A 25,173-nucleotide genomic window follows, 5' to 3' on the forward strand; every position below is an offset into this window, starting at 1 on the left:
TCTATACAAACCCAACAATCTTCCATCTACCCCCATTCCCATATTTACATCCTTTCTCTCTCTCTCTTTCTCTGATCCCCCATACTTCCTGTTGTGCTGGCTAGACTCCAATGGCAGATTTACAAATGTGGGGTCAAAGTTTTACAGCAGCCTCATATAAATCTTGTTCCACCCTCTCCCCATGTGCCCCTCTCTCTTCCTCACAGTCGCAGTGCCCAACCCCCAGTGCTTTCATGTGTCTCCATACCTGTGTGTGGTACTGAGAGAGGCACACAATGCAGTTGGTATTTATTATGCTAGGTAGCATTAACTCTTGCAATGTTTCTGTAACATTCACTAATTCATCTCAGTCACAATTTCATTTTTTTTATTCAGGAGGGGAGAGCAAGGATAATTGCGACACTCGATAAATGCAACATTGGGAATAACTTAAAAACACAACGCACTCAGCGAGCCCAGGTATGTCAAAGCACAATTCAGTAATTTACCTCAGGAATTACCCAATGTTTTTGTTAGCTAAACCTCTTTGACCTAAAATTTCAATAATTTAACAATACAATCAAATGTTTTCTCAAAGATTGGATAATGGCCACATGACATGGAGGTATTTAATCTTTTTAAATATTCTTTAAGTTTTTAATATTAGAATTTTTATTATTATTATTGAATATTTTTTTACTTCATTTTGTTTTATGCATAATTATTTTTATGAGTTATTTGACTAACAACTTTTCATCAGCTCACAACTCCAGTGTAAACTCTACCTCCTCATTTCATCTCATCTCATCTTATAAAATAAAGTTTTTCAGTAATGACAAATAGTCTAATAGCCTACAAATAAACTTTTTGAGTAAGTTAAAGGGGTCATATAATACAATTTCACCTTTTTAACTTTTGTTAGTGTGTAATGTAGCTGTGTGAGCATAAACAACATCTGCAAAGTTTCAAAGTTCAATGCAAAGGGAGAAATTGTCTTTTACCGAATTAGCATAGCATCGCCTACAGCGAACGGCTGGTAAGGGATTACAACAAAATAATTCCAGGTTAGTGACATCATAAACCCAGATAAACCCCGCCCCCGGGAACATGCAACAAAGGTGGGCGAGGCCGTGCTGTGCCGTGCTGTGCTGCTTTAGAGAAGAGGAAGAAAACTAGTGGTGCACGTAAAAATCTATTCATAAACTGTATGAATCGCAATTCTGTCTTCTAACGATTCTAATTCTATTCACAAGTTTCAAAATCAATGTTCTAAAGCAGCAGTTCTCAATCCTGTTCCTCGTGTCGCCCTGCTCTGCATCTCTCTCTCTCTCTCTCATTCAGATCTGCTCAGATCGAACTGTTCCATTTATACACTTATTTTCACATAGCTATGACAAGCGTTAAACACAGACGCGCGTGCGGTTGCCATACTGTATTAAAGCTTTAATCAATAATAAAACCATATATTAAAAGCTAATAGAAGCAGTAGCATAATAACAGCGTACCTAAAAGTATGAGACAACAACAAACAAAGAACATAGGCCTACTATTAAAAGCCATGCTTGCACAGGTACTGCACGATCCTCTTCACTAATATCCTCTGCATCTCAATCAGGCTCAAACCCATAAGCAATAGATGACGCCGTTGTTTACAATACAACCGGAGCACATACCGCTGAGTTGAGGAGAGGGACATTCAGAGGCGTTAGAGGCGGTTTAGCCAATCAAAACACACTGGGTCTGCTAACCAATCAGAGCCCATCGTGTATTTATGAGGGAGGGGCTTCATAAAAGCAGGAAATGATCAGTTCGTTTATCACAGAAGGGACATAGCGGTGTGAAATAAAGGTAAATTATGTGAAAAATAATGCGTTTAACGAAACATTCATGTTAGATTGCGCCCCATAAACACAATCAAGCCTAGAAAAAAAAACAGTTAACCACCCCTTTAGGCAAGTAAAAATGTCTATTCTCTGTAACTTTTGGTTTTATGGTTATAATTTATTAAGAATATTTAATCTCATATGTTTTTGTGTTATTTTTGGGCCTGATTTAGTGAAAATGGTCACACTTTATTTTAAGGTCCAATTCTCGCTATTAATAAACCATTAACCGCAACTTTTGGTGCAATAAACTCCTAATTTGCTGCTTATTAATAGTTAGTAAGGTAGTTGTTAAGTTTAGGTATTGGGATGTAGAATATGGTGGTCATGCAGAATATGTGCTTTATAAGTACTAATAAACAGCCAGTATGTTAATAATAGGCATGCTAATAAGCAACTAGTTCATAACTGGTCTCTATACTAGTGTTACCAAAAGAAATCTGTGTTCCTCACTTTATCAATGTAAAATTCATCGGTGTCTCTTACAGCAGTCCAACATGATCTCATGATAATTCGTATGTATTTTACGGAAAATGTGGTTCTACACTAAAACGTACAATACTTACGTATTGGACATATTATGACGTATTTTCAGCATCTAAACGTACAAAACTGACGTGACGACACCTAAAAATGAATCTTTATGAATATTGAAATTGCGGCATTAATTTTATTATTGTTGTTGTTTTTAGTTGGGGTAGGTTAAGGTGACTAAAAATCTAAATCGCTTATTGGTAAAATGATAAAAAATACATTGATACGAGTATCTTAATAATATAAAAGATACGTAAATATTTAGTTTTTTAGCTAAAAATACGTAGCGATTTGTATGTTTTAAATGTTGAAGTACATCTAAATTGTACGTTTTAGCATCAATAAAAACATACAAAAATGTATGTTTTGTGTTTGTCAATTTTACTACCTACGTAAAAACAATGCGACCAGGCTGAGCAGTTGAAATGAGGGTCTGGTTCATGCACACCACAGTATAGTACTTTTGCAGATATAATACGTTTAATATAATATAGAATATTATTACAACTATTTATTCCACAATATAAAAATATAATTATTACATTCACTTTATTTAAAACATACTGTCATAATCTGGCTCGATTCATTTATACATTTGATTGACATAGGAAATAGCTGCTAATGTGTCAAAGATGTTGTAGGATATAGACTACATGTTGTCAGCATAACTGAGAAAAAAAAAGTGATAGAGTGTTACTGCACTCCATTATACCACACCATTGCAATCTTTTTCTGACACAAAAAGGCTTAGTGCACCCAAAAATATTAGCTGTTGCAGACACAATCTCTAGTATGCAGAGCGAATGTCACGCTCGGCTTTACGGCTTGCATCAGCCAACAACAAAAAAATCTAGCCATATTTCACTAACCCACTTTAAATCTCAATTTGCCTTCCCAAGTTAGTCTATGTAGGAGACTAAGCCACAAACCCCCTCTTTTTTTTCATGTCGTGCCCACATGCGCACACTGAGCACAAATCCAAAGCAGATGCAGCGTGATCCCTCACATATGCACGCTGACACACATACTCTCACCGCGTGTAGGATCGATAAGGTGTATTGATTATGCCTGGTGCTGACAGGCCCTGCTGCAACTCTGCCTGCTCTGATCAATTCAGAGCTGCACTGGGATGGCTTGAGGTTAATTATATTTATCGAGGCGGACGACTCAAGGGTGTGTGTATGTTGATAAGCATAGGCTTAGACAACACAATATCCGTTTGAATGGGAGGTTGGGGTTTATTTGAGTTATTTTGTATGTATCTTTGAGCCCAGAGGGTGTATGAGTGCAGGTGTAGTGTTTCATAACTCTGCAAGAGTGTGGATGTATTTGAGTATATTTGCTCAGGACTGTGTTTTTTTGTTTCCTTTGCATTGAGCTTCATTATTGTCTAAAGGTTGTTTCCATTACATTTTCAGCAGTATAAACACGTTGACGTTCAGTTCCTCATGCAGTTGTTCTGTATGTCATGTGATATGCTCATATTAGTGGGCATTGCTGCATGCTGTGGTTAAATGGTGCAATACATAAGATAAACACACTATTTTTTTTTCTTTCTTTTTTTTTCTTCAGCTCTGGAGATTGGTAGCTGGTACTGCACTACACTACTGTTCAAAAGTTTTAGGTCAGTAAAATTGCAAGGATGCATTGAATTGATTAAAATGTTTAATATTTTACACACACACACACACACAAAAGCAGCACAAATCAGCAAATTTCTGCAGCAGGATCATGTGACACTGAATACTGGAGTAATGACTGCTGAAAAATTAGCTTTGCCATCACAGGAATAAATTAAATGTTAAAATAGTTTGAATAGAAAACAATTTACATTTTAAATTGTAATAATATTTCACAATATTATTGTTTTTACTGTATTTTTGATCAAATATGCAGCCTTGGTGAAAATAAGAGAGTTCTTTCAAAAAGATTAAAGCTTTTGAACAGCAGTGTATGTTGTTGCTTCAATGTGAACATAAAATCTGAGTTTTTACTATATTCTGTTTCGCTGCTGTCTTTGTGGTTCTCCAGCTATCGAAGCACCTAAAGCTCCAGTAGCACATAAACACAGACACAAGTCACTTTCAGTATATATACACTTATATTTTGCAGCCTTTGTCCTAGAAAAACTAAAAATACTGATGACTCATCCAGATTTTTGTCCAATCAAATGCTCTCTGGAATGAGAATGCCCCGCCCCATATTACCACCTAGCAACTAGCAAGTGTGTCACTTTCTAAACAAAGGTGACAAGCCATTCAATATGTCTCACCAAAACGTCATGTTGCAGCAGGAAGTACATCGACACAGGAAAGAAAGATTTGTCAAGTGATTTCAACGGGTCTTTAAGACACATTTGTATCTCAGGAGACATAATACTAGCCTAATGCTTGCACATGCTAAATGTACATGCTCTGATAACATGGCAGTGTTGCATGATTCAACTTTGTTAGAGCAGAAATCTAAAACTTTGGATCAAATTCATTCATTTTTCCAACACAAATTTGTCATGGGCATGTCTGTGAATGCTAGAATGGCCTAAGGTGACCCCAGTTTCACTTCTCATTTCAGAAGGTGTTGATGATCGCGCTTGGGCACCAAATAAACAAGAGCAAGAGGAACAGGAAGCCCTTGGCGAAGAGCATTGCGTGAGAGACAGTGAGAAGTGGGCTGAGGTTTTGAGCATATGTGTGTGTACGTGTGCGCTTGTGTTCTTCAGTTTAGTTTTTGTGGTGGCATGTACTGACGGGTGAATGTTACCCAGTGACCTGCCTTTTCATAGTCGTTATGCTTCTGAGTTGGCGATATCTGCATATGAAGTATTGTGGATTTATGAATCTTTAAGAAGACTTAACAGTGTCACTCTCTCTTCAGGTAAGAAGAAATCAGATCAAATCTACAATAAATATTACAGTAGTCTCTGTGGCGCTTGTAGGCAGTGTGCTATTTAAAGAAAAAAAATCTAGAGTGTTACAATTTCCTCTCGCATAGATACATTTTCAGGACCTCTGGAGGAGAGGATGCATGTTTTGTGAGGGGCTCCTGCTCATGAGAGCCGAGTGCCCAATGCCTGCTCACTGTAATGTGAAGCGACAGCTAGCCTTCACGCACCAGTGGGCTCTGTGTCCTAAAATGGACACAGGACGACTCTTTCAGCAAAGAAAAAAAAAGGGGAAGAGGCAGGAGTATGTGGGAACATCTTTATGTAGAAAGTGAAAGACATAAAATTTGGAGGAATTTTTTATTTATGATTTTTTTTTTCCGCAATTTGGACCGACATAGAAAGTTAAAAATATATATAAAAATTATTTTTTTTGTGTAAGAAATCGAGAAAGAGAAGGTGGAGAACAGCATGTATAGAATTCGCCCCACCTCTCTCAGTATCATGTGGCTTATATAGTGAAGTTGGTGTTTATTTGTGGTGCTTGTTACGGAACGAATATTATCTTATTATGGTAATATCACGGTTCTGGATGATAGCTATATTTACATGGTAGTCCATGATACCTCAAATGATGTCCTGGAACTATCATAGTACATCACAGAACATGGTATTAGCATGGTAGATGGCATAAAAACATTGCGTTATGCTATGGTATCGTAATGTCAAAAAGGCATATTAGAGCATGGTGCAATGCAAGCAACATGGAAATACTCTTTTTGTTAGAGTACTATATTGTCAAATGTCATGTATTTGTACATTTGCCATCAGCTGAACCCATATACACCAAAACAATAAAAATGGGCAGCACAATTCTCTCTTTGCACTGTAATTGAGGCAGCAAAGATCCTTGTTTTTCCTGGTCCTTCTCTAAGGCTCAAAGATGTGATCAATAACCAATTAAAAAAAACGGATCAGCAGATTATCCACGTCACAAACAAGACAAGCGGTAAAAACAAGAACCTCTGCCTGACGTGTGCTCCGAATGCATGTTGACATGTTTGTAAAGCGTATTAGTTGCTAATGTGTAAAGAAAACCTGTGATGGGAACTGGCAGAAGTGAACAGGGGGTAAATAAAACGGTTGCCATGTTGAGTCCACTTCCTAAACTTGCTGTCTTTTAACAAGCATCCATTTCCACCTAATTAGTGCCCAGGATTTTAATTGCAGTTTACAGAGTTGTTCGGTTTTATTGAGCTTGTGAATGTGTGTTTGTGTACAGGCAGAGAGGGCATGTTACGCACCAACTGGAGCAGGCAGTTTCTTTTTTTGGGCCTGTTGTGGCTGGTTAAATACTAGCGGCACTATCATCTATCTATGATCTTGTTACCAATGAACTAAAAAATGAACTAAAAGAGGTTTGAGTGATGACAAAAAGTTATGAATGTGAATCAGGTAAATAACAACAACACATTGATTCTGTATGTTTTGGGCAACTTTGTTGTTGTGAATTTGGGTCAGCGGATGTTCAGAGAGCACAGGTAGGAAGTGGTAAGTGAGGTGAATAATTCATTTGTCTGTCTTCCATGTATGCCCTGTCTGCACTTTCATCACCCTCATTATCCTTGTCATCACTGGACTCTGTCCTCTCCACCGGCTCATGGTGCCATTCACTCACTGCCTCTGAGAAGCACTGTGACTAATGCGGATATATTTCAACAGATTAGTTTACTTGAGAAGAGAGGATAGATTGAGAGTTTCTTGTCCGTCAAACTGTATCTAAAGTAGCCTGGAAACATTTAGAAACTATCATAAAGAATTTATGTAATATAACTATTTATTTATGTAGCCTATTTATCTATTTACAGTCCCATTAAACAGTCATGGGATTAAAGGCAGGGTAAGTGATTTCTGAAAGCCAATGTTGATATTTGAAATCACCAAAACAAACACGCCCCTACCCCAAAAGGGTCTCACCCCTATTTTGATAAATCCGCCCCACATATACGTAGCCTACGCAACCCAGGTAATGATTAGTTCTGTGAAACATAAGCCGCTTTTCCACCGAAATTACCTGGAACAATATGTCCCAGGAACTTTTTTTCACCCAGACCTGTTGCTGTCTGCGTTTCCATCGCGGTCTAAAGTACCAAGATGATTAGGCAAATAGTCTGGTGACTTAACGTCTGCACGTGTTTCTCAATACCAAGTACGGAAATTTTGGACTTGCATCCTCGGTATTCGGACTTCACGAATTCGACTTGGAAGTATGAACTTCCGTGGATGGAACGACGCAAGTCCGGTAATTCTGCAAAGAGCAGCGTAGCCTACTTGAAGTTGATAACGTCAGTCAGCCCGCCTTGGCTGCTGCAATCTTCCTCACTGTATTTACAGACGAAATATATCAAACACCACTGCCTCTTTTCGTTTTCATTTAAACATAATAATAGCCGCAGAAATGTAGTTCAGTACATACATTACAATGAAACTAAATATATCAAAAATTGCCTGTTTTCATTTTCATTTTAACATATTAATAGAACAATAGAATAAAGACCAAAGATTAACTGTTAGATTTACCCAAAACAAATTATATCTTTTGTTTAACTACTACAGAGACATCAGAGCCAGCGGCAAATGTCAGAAGGACTAGCCGAGGTTATGCTCCGCTCTTCGGGATACATGAGCACTGAGTGCCCGGTGATCACATGGAGCTCACATCTCCGAAATCGGCAAAGCTCATTTTCAAATAGGTGCTGTTTTTATAAATAAACTGCAAATTTTTATTTTGTTATTTGAGCAAATGGGAATGCAAAAAATATATTTGTGGCACTCTCCCATCAGGCCCGGTTCTACAGGATCAATAGCATCCTCAGTTAAAAGGGTCATATGATGCTATTTTAACGATCATTATTTTGTGTATCTGGTGTAACAGAACATGTTGACATGCTCAAAAAACACATTATTTTTCTAATACTGTACATTATTGTAGGTCCTCTATGCCCCGCCTCTCTCAAATGCGTCGTTTTCTACAAAGCCCCTCCTTCCAACAAGTGCAGTATACTCTGATTGGCCAACTGGCAAAGTGCATTGTGATTGGCCAAACACCACAAGCAAGCGTCGGAAATGTAACGCCCCTTACCATAATCGCGAGCTTCAGCTTTCAAGTTAGTTTTATCAGCTCAAGCCCGAAAGGGGAACAGAGTCGTGTGACAGACACAGTGATGATGCTCGTATGTAGGCTTTTTGCAGTACGCAAGCCGCGGTTAAGATGATTTCTGATGGGCTGTACACTCCGCTGTGATGTGACCCTGTTCCCCTCACACACACACACGCAACGCCTTACATGCAAAACTCCGCATTTGAACAATCAATAGAAAACACTTGAACTAATAACAAAAGATACTTACAGTTGCTGATTGAGAAGCGCCAGATTGTCATAGCAAAGTCGGAATTGACCCTTTTTTTTTAGAAATAGTCTTTGTGCATAGCCAGCCTTGTAGTCTACTAGATTCACGAAACTGTTATCCATAAAATGAGTTGCACAAATTCGAACATTTGGGTTGTGCTGTTGTGTTGTAAACAAATCTTAACCAATGATTCCTAATTGCATCTACATTCAGAAGGCCAAATAAAGTGCTTTTGCTTTCGCATAGAAACGCACAGCGTCTCCCTGACACAGCTGCATCAACACTACTGCGGTTATGCAAATATTTCCACATTGTGACATAGACATGTGGGGGTGTGTTTGAATGAGCTGTTTTAGCTGATTTGGCAAACTATCCAGTGCGTTATGGTTTGCACTCTGGACATCTGTATCTATTGCAACGTGTTTTGCAGCATTGAGCAATAGCCAATCACAGACATGTTTGTTGATTTCTTGTACGCATCAGTCAATCAGAGGCATTTCAGAATCCACTCACCACTCAAATCGCCAGAGTTTTTGCAGGCTTTGTGTTCGGCACGAATCATCTCATTATAACAAAGTGCAGTGGGCGCAATGTAAATAAGAGATTCATTGTGCGGCATACAGAACTTGACAGCTTTTTAGTGATTAACGAAGTGCTCTTTTTGCAATAGCAATGGATGGCACTAAAAGCTTCATATAGCCTATATATTAATGTCAAAGCACCCTCGCTAATTTAAGAAGCACCATGAGTGATTTGATTCTGGAGCCGGGCCTGCCTCCCATTCACTGCTCTAGAAGTTAACCCAACTATGAAGACTTCCGCTGCTGAGAAACCCAGAAATGTGAAAAAGATCCATGTGAACTACTAAATCATGGACGTGAACCGCTATTATTGACGTATGAATTGAATTTTGTGTTTACTCATTACTTTCCTGAAAACGTGACTGACGCGCTGCAGCAGAGAGAATTTATATCTCATTTCTGACTCGATCCAAGTGTGAAAGCACCATAAGAATCCTGAAAAAAAAACTGTTTGACATTTTCCACAAAAATATTAAAGCAGCACAACTGTTTTCAACATGATAATAAAAAGAAGCACTTCTTGAGCAGCAAATCAGCATATTAGAATGATTTCTGAAGGATCACGTGACACAGAAGACTGGAGTAATGCACACTCCATAAAATTACATTTAGCCTATGTATATTTATGTATTTTTAATCAAACTAATGCACAACTGTTATTTTAAATTGTAATAATATTTTACAGTATTATAGTTTTTGCTGTATTTTTGATCAAAGCATAAGAGACTTCTTTCAACAAGATAAAATAAACCTTACTCAAATTTAGTCTCGGCCAACCATTATCCCAACACTTTCGCCTCTTCTGCGTTGCGAAGCCATACATACTGTCAATCGTTCCATATATTGTACTCTAACTTCCTGTTTCAATAAGAAATATGTCAACACATGGAAAAATGTGTTCGTTTAGCTTTCAGAAATTAAGAGACTTCTAGGCTTCTTCCTTATCTGGGGGTACGGAGAACAAAATGCACTTTGAAATCCCTATACAAATAAAACTCAACCAGTGATTGTACAAGAAACCAAAGAATTCCACTCATAACATAAAAACCAACTACCCCACCTCTTTCTGCTCTCCTCAAAATACGTCTCAGTAATTCTACTTGCCTCATCTTATGGCAGTACCTCCAACCTACATTCTGCCTTTATTCCCCCTCTACTTTTTCCCCACTCACTTAGTTCTGTCTATTGTTATCAGTCCGCCTAATGGGCTTCATTCCATGGCTTTGTTCTGGCAGGCGAATGAGCGCAGAAAGGGAGGGAGACGGAGGATTGGCTAGAGAAATGGCAATCGAGTTTCTTTAAAGGATATCAGTCATTTCGATATGATCGCCCTCCCAAGCAGCAGATTCACAAACACAAGACTTCCTTTCTCTGAACCGAAGGCACCAACAATCATACTAGAACTCTAGTACTCACACATGAAGGGTGTTGATACTCCAGTAAAACAACTCTAGACATGTTTGAAAGCTAATAAATGGCACAAATAGTCTAATAAAAGAGGAATAATTATTGTCATAAAATCAATAACAACAACTGTTAAGTATTATGGTGACTAAACCGTCTGTATGCCTAACTTGCTATTAATTGATAAATGTAAAATTCTGCATAATTTGTAATGTTATATGTTACTTTTTTCTATAAACACTATGGAATGGAATGACTGCATTGTTAACATATATTTAAGGTTATCAAAGAGAGCTGAGAAAGATTTGAAACAGCCCTTACAATCACTGACGGTTGGCAAAGAAAATAAAGGAGACATAAAAGTACGCCAACACATGCACTTAAAATAAAAGTAAACCTGATTGCTCTGCCTATAGATGCTAAAGGGTTAAGTACGTTCACTGCCCGCATCTGGGAGTCATTTAAAACATTCCACAAGGCTTACCACATGCTTTCAGACAGGCTAAACCCCATGAAGCAGATTTTGCTATCCAGGGCTGGAAGTATTCAAAGAGTGCGTTTCAGAAAATTAAACTTGTTATAGCTTTTTAAAGGCTCTTGATGAGATGGTGCGAGGATGGCAGAGAAGACTGTACTCGTTTGGAGATCCGTGACTATCTGTGCCTGCCTTTGTGAACCAGTGTGTGTGTGGATCAGTAGTAAGTCTGTCCTCTTTGAAGTGGTGGGATGCTAAACGGCACTAGGTCTTTCCCACCCTCTGATAGGATCTTCACAGGCTTGCGTTCCCAGCTCATTTCCTCTGGTCAAGTCTTGTGACCCGTCAAAACACAGAGGGGTTTTAGGTGTATACTCTAGATAGGATACAAAGGCCATAGACAAAAAAGCCTTGTGCAATTACTCAATGACAAAAAATTACAAGCTCACTTAACCCAAGTACTGAGAAATTTCAGGGCTGATCACTTAATTTCACTATTCTTACGTGTTAAACAGATTCAGGATGGAAATATGAGCCAAAATCAGACCAGTGCTTTCATTGAGCAGATCATTTCAGTGTAACACTCTTATCAATTGTATGCAAAGCTGTTTATTAAAGGTAAGTCTTTCAATCTGTCAAGGAAAGTCTGTTCACTCTGCGGCAATATTTGCAATGCCTCTGGGCAGCTATTTCGGCTATCCAAGACCAAGTCCTATCTAAATGAAAGGGGGAATCCTGAAATCTCAAAAACTGCTTCCTGAACTCACAATTAAATTACATATTTCAAATCAGCAACAAAATCTGAAATGAACTGCCCCATAAATGTTGACTTTACCAATCAGCAATTGGCTGTTTTATTCAGAATTATTGCACCACATTGCACGCTGCAGTTTCTCCCATTAATAAGTAATAGGAGTTAACAGTCTTTGTATATCCATAGTCTTTATTAATAATGCTACTTAATATTTTTGATAAATTTAATGAGTCTTTGTAGGCATCTTTAGGTACATATGTAGAGTAATTACATTAAAATGATAATATACACATGTTTGAATAGACTAGGTTTAAAATGCGAAGCTTGATTTTATGTGCTGAATATGGTGAAACCATTTAAAGTGACCATTTAAAACAGGGATCTTAAGACTTTTCTTGATAAAGACCTCAAGTCAAAAACCTGGACAAAGTTTGAAGGCCCCTGTTTGAAATGGTCATGTGACGTCATAGGCTTCACCATTTAGTTCCATTATACTTCTGAAGAATTCATAACATGAAGTAACACAGCAATAAAAACTGCAAAACATTTAACCAAAGCTGTAACCATAATGTTTTGCATAATTAGGGTTAAAGACTCTGCCAAAACTCAATTTTATTCTTTGGAGAGATTGTCCTGTCTGATTATGAGCACTCTAAAGCCTCCATATAACCCTAGACATGTGATGTGTTTCTAAATAAAGAATCAAGAAAAAATAGATTTCCCCCAAATATCTTACATTTTATTTTTTCATAAGTTGAAGAAAGGGATTATGAGTCATTAGAACAGCCATTGAAGCCCTTAGGCCAAGCAAACCACATGTGACATGACTCCATCTAAAGGATAGTTTATTTTTCCTCTTCTGTTAATGGGACGTTCCCTCATTTGCAAGGTGATGGGCCATATAGGCAAAAGGTCTTGGCATTCTTTCAGCAGTTGTACTATTCGCAAACACACAGCAAGAATACCAAGAGGGGTCACTCAGAGCGGGCAGTAATATTGTACACAATGATGAGTAGCAAACAAGTAGAGGCAAAGGCTGCTCCTAGAAATAGCTCATGTAAACAAGATGAGAGGAGACAAACTGACGACACTTCCCTGCTGTGTGTGTGTGTGGGGGGGGGGGGGGGGGTGCAGATTAAACCAGTCTTTGTTGGTCTCACCAGGTCTCTTATGCCTCGTTTCCACTGAGCGGTACGGTATAGTACAGTTCAGTACAGTACGATTCGGTACGGGTACCCCTGATCAGGCTTGCGTTTCCACTGCCAACAGTACCCTTTACTTGATAGGCGTGGTGTGTGCCGGAAAGTAGCGACCGACAATAAAGCGTGACAATAAGCACAACTCTACCTCTTTTATGTCAGTTTTAATGAACAATAATCAGTAGCCCCTCACTGCAGAACAAACATCCAGGGGGCGGGGTTGGACCCACATGCAGGGGGTGGAGATGGTAGGTTTAGGGGTGGGGATGGGTGGGTTTAGGGATCAGGGGGTGGAGACGGGTAGGTTTAGATGTAAGGTGGGAGGAGTTGGATCTAGATCCAACCACACTCCCTGGATCTTGTGTTCTGTAGTGAGGACCATCTCACAATAATAGCCATTATAAAAGTATAAGTACAAAGTATAAGAGGCTTATATAAGAGGAAATAAAGACAAAAGCAAACAATTCACAGTCAAACGTTTGCTACAAAGTCAGCGCTGCAAGTTACTACGGTAAAGTTCAAAATAAATATAAAGTTAAACTTTGTGTGCAGTCAAAATGATATGACCAGGAACAAATAATAGATTCATGAGACCACGAATGCCTGTTAAATATACACAAAACAAATTGATTCTCATTTAATCACTACAGAGACATCAGAGCCAGCGGCAAATGTCGGTAGGACTAGCCGTGCATAAGGTGGATACATGAGCACGGAGCACCCGGTGATCGCCTGGAGCTTTGAAATCGGCATAGCAAATTTTCAAATAGGCGCTATATCTTTATAAATAAACCGCAGATTTGAGTTTTAAACAACTACATTCTCGCCTGAAAAACTCTCAAAAAACGACATTTCATGACAGAATAACAGTAATATTTTGAAAATTACACGGGTTTTTGGGCAATGAAAAGTTTCAAAAGTCCACAAGAACAGATGAACACATATTAAGAAACAGTTATTATCTGTGTGAAAATATAAAAGCATAAAATACACTGTTATATTTTTTGTGTGTGTTTGCGCACTGATGTAATAAGCAGAACACAGCGGAACGAGTGAAGGAGAAGCTTTATCCCCTAGTATAACGCAAAAGTGACGATTCTGGTAAACCAATCAACTTCTGCAGTGAGTTTAGCTCCACCCTTTTAGTACCCTTTGCTGTGCTAAGTACCCCAACGAAAGGGTACCAAAAAAGTGGTACGGTATGGTTCGCTATTTTGGTAACAGTCACAACTTCTGACAATGGAAACGGACATAATTGTGTACCGTACCGTACTGTACCGCTCAGTGGAAACGAGCCATTAACCTACTTAGTCCAACAATCTGGCTTGATTTTTCTTCTTTAGTGGCTTACAGTCTGTTTCACTGACTGTTTAGTGGCTTCTCTTCTGTTTGAAATTCTTCATTGCAAAAGAAGACCTTTTGCAACATTGATACGGTGTCCTTTTCATCACAGTAAAGTGGTGAAAGGTCATATACTATAAGAGTGTGGATGTTCAGAGCTTGTGTAAATTCAAGGCATCATCACAAGATCAATGGTGCTTGGAGTTGTTTTTCACACAGTGCACATCACTATGTTGACACATCTGTTCTGAGACCACAAAGGACAGCAATGCAAATGTTGCTTGAAGCCTTTTGGAGTGCTCTACTACCATATTATACACTGTAAAAATGAAAAGATACTTAAGGCACCATTTAGGGTTTTTCAGATTTACAGACTGGTGGAACTTCTAGGCACCTTATGATGGCTCAAATATTCTACTGTGCACTCAAGGAACTTTAATATATTTCCTCTATTTGTTTCAAAGCCTTTTCCATATGATTTAATGTTACTGGAGGAACTGTTGATCGTGTTTATAGAGTTCTTGCAGAAATTTATGGATTCCATTTTGTTCCTCATACCCCTGTTCCATCAAAATGGTGCTGTTTAAACTATATCATATTTTTAACAATACACTTTTATTTTAGATTGATAGGAGTTTACAGGACCTACAAAATTTACATGAGTTCCTTTTTTCAAGGACCAAATGTTATTTAATACATAGGCTCTAAAGAGGAATTATCATAATAATCTATTCAAATAGCAACTAGCAATGCACAGTGCAAAATATTTTATATATGTCGGTCAACTGAATGTGTCGAATCACTGCCATTGACGTTTCCAGTGTAGACAGTTTCATTGGCTACATTTACATGTATACAAAAGTAGTCTGATTATTGCCAAAAAAATAACAATAAGGAATTACTCAGATTAAGATCTTCATGTAAATAGACCAGTGGTTCTCAACCTTTTGACTCCGATCCTGGATGTAATGTTTAAGAACAAAGATTTAAAAACATTTTTTATTCACAATTTCTACCCCACAATTTTTTTAAGAGCTTGGCATATCTAGAATTGTTTTTTAATTCACTATAAAATGCCCATGCAATAATTTACATGACCTTTTCAGGTCTAGAAACTAGGCTTTTTCAAGACAGATCTTAAAAGGGCGAATTAAAACTGCACCTTGATTTGGTTCATTTTAAAATCATCTTGAGGCCCCCTAGTGGGCCCTGGCCCCCTGGTTGAGAACCTCTGATATAGACAAACCTCTTCAATCCACTTACATGCTCATTTTTACTTTGATAATCATAGGTGTGATCCTTTCAACTGCAGTTTTATCATTCACTCATATTCAAACCACAGCACAAATTGTTACATTTAAATGCAGCAGGTTTTCATTTGCCTACTTCCAATGCAAAATTTTTGGCAGTTCTCGAGTTGTCAGGAACAGGACACATGTCTCTCTTGACTATGTTTCCGGCCCACCTAGAATTTTCTAGAGTTCTGTCTCGATTTTTCTTTCATGCCAAAAATCATTAGGATATTAAGAAAAGATCATTTTCCGTGAAGATATTTTGTAAATTTCCTTCCGCAAATATATCAAAACTTAATTTTTGATTAGTAATATGCATTGCTAAGGACTTCATTTGGACAACTTTAAAGACGATTTTCTCAATACTTAGATTTTTTTGCACCCTCACATTCCAGATTTTCAAATAGTTATATCCTATTTGTATCTAGGCCAAATATTGTCCTATCATAGCATCAATATAAATCTTATTTATTGAGCTTTCAGATGATGTATAAAATCTCAATTTAAAAAAAATTGACCCTTATGGCTGGTTTTGTGGTCGAGGGTCACAAATAGTTCTTCTATTATGCATATCTTTTCATTTTTACAGCGTAATTCTGCAAGAGCTTGTAGATGATGTCTATGTTGTTCTAGCCAGCAGTGACCTGAAACATAGCCTTGCCCCGATGCAAAAGCACTAAACTTCCTGCACAACGCGCCGCGGTTATATAAAGGCAGGCACCAGCTGAGCTTATGTTCAGTGGTATCTTGCCCTGAAGTGACACCGCGCGCGCAAGGGGGGAATGGGAGGAGACGGTGGCGTAGGCTGGCCGGTGTTCGGTTTCACCAGCTCACACGTGACCTCAATGGCTGCTTGTCTGCTCTGTGCAGTGCATCATTCCTCCGCTGCCCAGCGAATGTAGGCTACATCAGTTTTCTCGCTTCGTTGAACTGTCAGTGCGGACATTTACCTCCCGCGTTCCGTCGAACAACTCACCGGCGGAGAAGAACCACATTCGGGAGAGAAATTAAAGCGTCTCGGGCTTTAAATTCCACCAACCAACACAGCGGTAGGAGGAGTCAACAGGTATTGGCGCTCTCTATTTACGTGCCAGTACAATTGCTAGGCTGACAGGTAGTTGTATTGATAGCGTCTTGACAGATGTGGAGCCGTGAATAGGCGCGTCTTTCGGCGCTCAGATGCGGTGTGCTACTTAACTGTAAATCTGTCCGCTGAGTTTGATCGAAACCGCATACGGGGGAAATAATGACCGGTCTGCGGCAGCTACGTAATAAAATGCGCTATATTGTTCTCTCACCTGAATGAGCAATGTGTCATTGAGAGCTCTAGCAGCAGGTCTTTCATGCAAAGCGTCGCCGCGCTGCGCTAGCTGAGCGACTTGAATTTCGTCGCGCGTCGACTTCATTCAAGCAATTTATTCTTTCTGGCTTTTAAAAGTCTTCTACATGTTATGTGTTTGATAATATAGGCATGTATAACATGCGAATTACGTGTACAGTGCCTTGTTATATCACAATGAATTTAACTTGGTCACAAACTAAAGCAACAAATGCCTCTATGCAAGTAATTTCCTCCGTGGATTAACTCGGCTGGAACTAGTTTAAGAGCTTTTGGTTCGACCTGCAATATAAATATCTGAATACTGAGCACAATATCTGGGCTCACTGGCCGAAGCTGCAATTTAAAGGGATAGCTCACCCAAAATTCAGATTAGTACAGTAATGAAATTATACTCCTTGAAATGTTGTTTGAAAGCTGTTACTTTATTTCCTCTGTGAAACACAAAGATGCTATAAGAGGCTCTGTCATGATTCACTTTCATTTCAGTGAAAGTGAATGGGGACTGAGATTGTCATGCTGTCTAATATCTCTTATGTTCTTCGGAAGAATAAGAGTAATTTAGAACAACATGAGAAGTGAGTAAACGATGACGGGAATTTAATTTTTGGAGTGTACTATCAGTTTAACTGCAATAGTAAGAGGATGAAATGAGTCACGATCGTGATGCATTGAAACTATACGGCATATGGTGTAAGAAGCGAGGTGTTTTGGGTTAGTTCTGTTTTTGCAGCTAAATGGGAAGTTCCTCAACCATCTGTCTGCAATAGAAAGCGGAATGGGTACGATATTTGCTTCCTCTAAGCACTGCCACTTTCATGCCTGTCGTCTGCAGAGACATATGCCACAAAGCTTGACATTTTGATTTTTCCGCGCATGAAAGCATGTGCATGCTCACTGTATCACCTCCTGCTGTGTTTGTCTCAAACCTTCCATCAGGGCTCTCTAATGTTCTCTGTCATTCCAAAATAGCAGGGAGGGGAACACAAAGCTGACTGAATCAGTGTGCAAGTCCAATGTCCAAGTCCTTGCCATTTTTTTTCTTTTCTTTTCAGAAATCAGATTTTTAACAGATTGCATTTTCACACCGCTGGATATGACTAGGTGACATGCCTCTCTCTATTTTTCTAACCCCCCACTATTTTAGCGTAGTCTTTCATTAATCATTTCAAATTGTCCACAGTATGATGGAACTGATGATCAAATATTTTGGATCCCTGTCTTTAATGGATTGGTTGACCCAAACATTCTGTCATCATTTACTCACCCTCGTGTCGGTCCAAGCACGTAAGACTTTTGTTCATTTTTGGAACCCAATTAAATATTGTTCATCCATTTGAAATCTATGTAATCATCATTTTCAAGCTACGAATAGACATTGTAAAATAAATCCATATGAATCATGTGGTTTAATCCAAGTTTTCTGAAGAGATATAATTGCTTCAACAAACAGATTTTGTTTTAGAATTTTATTCACATACACTTAGGAGAGTTCAGTAAAAATAGACCCCAATGTAACATTATGGACTTTTCTGTTTTGATTTGTAACAGGTGTTTTTCTCTGATTTGAAATATGCATCGCATTGTTCTGTGTTTTAAAGTTAAAAGAAATGTTCATAAACATAATAATAGAGCTTCCATTTACCATATTTGATCTATGTATCATTGTTTTTTTTTTTTTGTAGATTGACAAGGCTTTTCATGAAGAAAGTTTCTGAGTTGCCGTTCAAGCGTCATTATAATGATCCATGTTGGCAAATAAGCAATAAGAGATGCTGTTGGGTGTCATATTTGCATAGACAAACACATATCAATGTTTACAATGAACAAGTGATTTTTTTTATTTTTACACAGAAGCTCTTAATATAGTCAGCCAGTGCAAACCCATAAAACTAATTTATATAAATTTTTCTTTTGGCTCAAACCTTTCTTGAAATATGATATCTAATTTTTCATATTACTCATTACTAAAATGTTCTCAAGTGCTTTTTTCCACTTACTCATAATGAGTGTGAGTCACTGATACTGATCTTTTGACATTGTTTTTTTTTTTTTTAAATCAGAAAACATGCAGCTGCGAATAAATGACTTTCACCTCCATAATCGTGAAGAAAATAACAAGTTCATATGACAGAATTTTTACCTTGCTGTGATTTTTACTAGGGTTGCAGGGAGATTCATGTAAGGATGATAAAAATTGCTGACCTTTCTTGACATGGGATATTTTCACCTCTCTTTTTTTTCATCGTCTACCTGACTTTCACTGTCTGTTTGGTAAACAGACAACCTGTCCTCTAGCACCCTGCCAGTGGCATTGTCACTATTTTTACTCACATGTGTATTCTTTATATGTTTTCTTTTGTTGGTGTTGAGGAATGCGACTAGATTCAGCATTTCTGCCCAAGTTTCTAGGTCGCGGCTCCTATTTTTCAGTTCTCCTTCAAGTAATTTTTCCAACTTCCCACCTCATTTGCATCTAGTCATAGAAAAGTTTATTTAAAGTGACTTAAAATTAAGAAACCATAAGCTTTTTATCATACAAAAACGAATAGTTTTCATAGTACTGTTATGATTGATACCCCTACACAAATAAGTTCTCAGTCATAACATGTTTCATAAGTAGGAGTGAATCGTGATATACAACTAGTTTTAGTTTTTGTTTGTTTACTTTTAAATATTTTATCTGCAAAGTTTTATGCTAGTTGGCTTTAGCTGTTAGACACGTAGCATGGTAAAACCCTTTAAACCCAGCTCATAAACATGCAGCTGTTTACCTGACCTTTTTGTGCCATAAATGTGTTTTCAAATTAAAATAGTTAAAAATAACACTTCCAATGGAAATATCTCCAAGCGAAGCAGGTGATCCTACTCGGCTGACCCTAAAACCAGCCCAATTAATATTCAAGGCCACTTTAAGACAGATTAATCAATCAATCTTGTGGTCATCCCACCACAGAGTACATGATTTTTAATTTATATATATATATATATAAATTAAATTGTATGTATGTGTGTGTGTGTGTGTATATATATATATATATATATATATATATATGTGCATGCAATCATGGCCAAAAATATCGACACCCTTGGTAAATATGATCAAAGAAGGCTGTGAAAATTAATCTGGATTGTTAATCCTTTTGATATTTTATTTAAAAAATTCACAAAAATCTAACCTTTCAGTGGATAATAACCATTTAAAATCGGGGGGGGGGAAATATCATTATGAAATAAATGTTTTTCTCTAATACACATTGGCCACAATTAACGGCACCCTTTTATTCTGTACTATTTGAAACCTCCATTTGCCAGTTTAACAGCTCTAAATTTTCTCCTATAATGCCTGATGAGTTTAGAGAACACCTGACAAGAGATCAGAGACCATTCCTTCATCCAGAATCTCTACAGACCCTTCAGATTCACAGCTCCATGACGGTGCTTCTTCTCTTCAGTTCACCCCACTAATTTCAGGCCAGAGGACTGGAAAGGCCATGGCAGAAGCTTGGTTTTGTGCTCAGTGACCCATTTTTGTGTTGTTTTTGAGGTTTGTGTTTGGATTATTGTACGGTTGGAAGATCCAAACATGGCCCATTATGAGATTTCTAACGGAGTCAGTCACTTATTGATTTATCTGTTGGTATTTGATAGAATCAAAGATGCCGTGTGTCTAAACAAGATGTCCAGGACCTCCAGCAGAAATATAGGCCCACAACATCACAAATACAGCAGTATATTTCATTGTACACATGGGGTACTTTTTATCCCTGTGTTCACCAAACCCATCTTCAGTGTTTGCAGCTAAAAAGCTCATTTTTTAGTTTCATCTGACCATAGAAGCCAGTCCCATTTGCAAGTTCCAGTCCTGTCTGATAACTGAATATGCTGGAGTTTGTTTTTGGATGAGCTAGGAGAATTTTTCTTGAAATCCTCCCAAACAACATGTGGTGATGTAGGTGCTGTTTGACAAATTATTTTTTAAGGATTTCTGACCCTGAGACTCAACTATTTTCTGCAATTCTCCAGCTGTGGTCCTTGAAGAGTCTTTAGCCACTCAAACTCTCCTTCTCACCGTGCATTATAACGATATAGACACACGTCCTCTTCCAGGCAGTTTCGTAATATTTTATGTTGATTGGAAATTCTTAATTATTGCCCTGATGGTGGAAATGGGAATTTTCACTGCTCTAGCTCTTTTCTTAAAGCCACTTCACTAATTTGTGAAGCTCAATTATCTTTTGCTGCACATCAGATGGTTTTTCTCATTGTGATGGATGATTAAGGGAATTTGGGCTTTGTTTTCACTCCTATTTATATTTCTGTGAAACAGGAAGCCATGGCTGGATAATTTCATGTTCATAATCACCCTGAAGTGCTCAACATTGTGAATATGAATGGGAATATACTTCAGAGATATTTTACTCATAAGAATTTCTAGGGGTGCTGATAAATAATTGTGTCCAAAGTGTATTTGAGAAAAAACATTTATTTCGTAATGATTTTCCCCCCATTTTAAATTCTTATTATCCAATGAAAGGTTAGATTTTTGTGAATTTTTTTTTTTTTTTTTTTTTTTTTTTTTTTTTTAAATAAAAGATCAAAAGGATTAACAATGCAGATTAATTTTCACAGCCTTCTTTGATCATATTTACCAAGGGTGACTATATTTTTGGCCGTATATATATATATATATATATATACACATATGTATATGTTATAATATTATAATTATTAGTATTATTATTTTCAATTTGTCCCACAGGTCCTTCTTTCTTGTATCCTGGTAAATGTATAAAAGATGTTATGTCTGCCCATCAATTTGTATATTTGAAAGAAAAGGCCACCCAGGCTTTGCTCACATCGACAATGTTACTAAAACATCCGCAGACAAAGACAAGACATTGATGACTAAACCTTCTGAAAGAGAAGCAGGAAGTAGGTGTGTTTATTTCCTGTCAGTCACGATTTCCTTTGTAAAACATGCATTTCAGCTAGGCAACATATCTTTGTTTTGAACACATTGCCTGATGAGTGGCATCTCATGCAGCCTTGGGCAATGCAATCTGAGGACACGCTCACTTCTAATGACCGGAATGATTTCACAAGAAACATGTGCTCATAGTCCGTGACACACTCGCTTTGTGTTTTTATTTGATATATATACCAAAACCTGGCATTTATGACATATAAATGGAATAGGATCGGACGTTTTCCTTTTAGGCATGTCTCTGATGTAGGAATAGTGAGTATGTCATAGCGGGAAGCGAGTGACTCTTGCTCATGGGCTGTGCAGCGGGAGACAGATGGGTAGAGGTAAATTAAACAAGCTGCTCTGGCCTTCTCTCCTCACTTTGACAGTGTGCCAGCCGCGGCGCCGGGTCTCTGTCATTATTTAACGGCCGGTGTTAATGGGCTCTGTCTGCCTGGTTGCCCCCCTGGCAGCTGGGAAAAAGAGAATGAAATTTGAAGGGAAGCGGTGGGCAGGGTTGCGTACTTGACCATGCAGTGTGTTAGCATGAGATGGTGTTTTCTTGTTTCCTCTCAGAACGTGATGGTTTCTACACAAGTAGCTTGTGGTAATTTAGGTTCCTCTCAAGTCTTGCATGGACCACTGTCACATGAAGTCACCACAGCTTTGCTGCACCCATTGTTTCTTGCCATCAGAGGCATATTTATTTCAGTCACCCTAAAGCAGTTTTGGTGCAAGGAATGGAAAAACATCTGGATTAGCTCTGTAAACCCCAATAGCACGAAGGGGGAAAGTCATATCCACATGCAGCGCACTGTTATATGGTGCTTTGTTAGGGCAATTTTCAGTTCAAAGTTCTCACTCTGAAGCACTGAGCACTGTTTGTGAGGTTCTCAGGGTGAAGGACAGTAGTTGTATGTTCATATTTGTCACTTCAATTTAAATCACATTGTTATGCTCATGCATAGCAGTAGGGCTGGGTGATATGGCCAAAAAATATCACGATAAACATTTTCATAGTCGATATTGATAATTATCATGATACATTTTGGTATGGTTAAATGTAATTATTCCAAAAGTTTGAGTTCTACTAAAATTATCCACTGGTCTTCCATAGTGGCATACATTTAGATCATGATAACCACAGTTATGGCATCTCAATACCATGGTAAAAATGTATCTATATTCTTTCTAGGTATTTGTATGAAAAACAGTAGTCTAAATACATTTAGTAGGCCTATAAATGCACTACTGTAACACTACTGTATAGCTTATTCATAAAAAAAAATACTGTAATTGTATTTAATTCATTGTATTTAATTTAATTCATGTCTACATTAATAATATTGTAAAAAACAATTATAATCTTCCCATATTACTGCCATAATACTATGGTGCAGTTAGTGTTACTACAGTAAATCCATGGTAAATTATGGTGATTTGTAAATTGGATAAACGGTCCATGTGCCGTGGATCAAATGAGCTATGCTATTTCGTTTCCCTTTTGGTGCATAAAAATTATATTGAACATTTATCGAACTCTTGTTATCGTTTTATTGAGAAAAATTACATCGCAATAGTTATCGTTTTATCTCCCCGCCCTACATAGCAGCAAAATTCATGTTTATAACAATAAAGATTGTTGATCCAAATAAATGTTTTGCAACAAATATTGAGTGTGTTGCAGACTTGTTAAAGATCTCGCCTTGTGGTGTTTTGAAAATGCACAACAAAAAAAAGGAAATATAAGAAATGAACAAGGCAGGTAAATAGCCATGTTAGGATTACCACTCCTGCTCGGTCATTGTTTCATGCAACTATCATTAGTGTTTTCTCTTTGTTTCATGTGTGTATCCTCTTAAAATGTTAGCATTAGGGCACAAGAAGATCTTTAGAGAAAGGTGCATTTTTCTGTTTGAAACCAGCATGATCCAGACATGACTTGCATGTTTTTGCATACTTAGTAGATACAGAGAACAATGACGTCCTAATCCAAACTGTATTTCCTTTTATTCGCTGCAGCCCTCTAGTAATGGAGGGAGAGTTGGAGTAATGGATAAAATGAGATGATATGATATGATGAACTTGACAGGTTCAATAAATGGAAACAATTAATGTAAAGTGAACGCACTTATGAATTGTTTATGTGATTTTCTAAGTGCTCTGTCTGTCTGGGTGCATGACCAAATGAGGGTGAATTAAAAATTTCACGCTGGAGGTGGGCCATCAGTATACAATTACTCAAAGACCCACCACACTTAAAATTTACTAAATGATTTCACAGCTAATATGTATTCCAGACCTCGGGCGCCACAAGCACCTTTTCCATGCTTAAAATCCTCTAGTTGAAAGAAAAATGAGAGAAGAGCAGTTAACCTTTAAAATACACTTCATATTTAGATGTTTCATGGATGTTTTTTTTTTATGGCTTGCTTATGTTTCTCTGCAGGGAGATGGTGTAACAGAAATAATGGTCAGTGACAAATAAATGGTTAGACTTTTTGTATTGGTTGTATTGGTATATGTTGGTTTCAAGGTTTTGAAAAAAAAAATACTGTTTTTAAGATAAAAAAGTTTAAATTATTGACTAAAAATATCCTGTGGTGTAACCAACTAAACTACATCTTAATTACATGTGAGTCTTCACATTTGAATCATTTTCAAACTCGTTTTTAATATTTAATGTTTTTTATATATAAATATAATGAAGCATTAATTCATAATAAAGTTTATGGGGGTTACATGACATGAAATTTACAGTTTAAGTCGTTTTAATATATGTATGAATAACATTTATAATGTCTTTTGGAATAAATATCTAGAACTTTGACCAGAAGAAATCTTAGATGCAAAGACACTGTGACAGAAAATATGCTTGAGAAAATGCAAATCGTTATTGTGTTAGGAAATGTTAGTGTTGTATTAGTTCACAGTACAAACCGACTGTGTGGCCTGCATTCAGAGGTGGAAAAAGGTGGAAAATCTGTTGGGACATGTCAGACAGAGCCACTGATCTTTGGAGGTGCATGACAGTGGGCCTCTTCACATCTCCTCCGTGAGTCTTTGAAACTCCTCGTGGCATGACACAACAGTTCAAAGGCTCCTCTCCTTGTTCAATGCACTCGTAAAAAC

General features: G+C 37.7%; 1 protein-coding gene across 2 annotated transcripts in view; it reads left to right on the forward strand.

Annotated features, from left to right (window-relative positions):
• Positions 1 to 4,960: 4,960 nt before the first annotated feature.
• LOC306848900 (retinoic acid receptor alpha-B-like) overlaps positions 4,961 to 25,173 on the forward strand; it is a 116,841-nt gene continuing 96,628 nt past the window's right edge. The window contains exon 1 of one of the 2 annotated variants that reach the window (XM_079383691.1): positions 4,961 to 5,270. The gene's annotated coding sequence lies outside the window, so the exon portion shown is untranslated. Of the gene's footprint in view, positions 5,271 to 16,471; positions 16,800 to 25,173 lie in introns of those variants that run through there. The other variant, XM_079383692.1, reaches the window with a different exon arrangement.

The sequence above is a fragment of the Barbus barbus genome, assembly GCF_936440315.1.
Source record: "Barbus barbus genome assembly, chromosome: 3".
Classification (NCBI taxonomy): domain Eukaryota; kingdom Metazoa; phylum Chordata; class Actinopteri; order Cypriniformes; family Cyprinidae; genus Barbus; species Barbus barbus.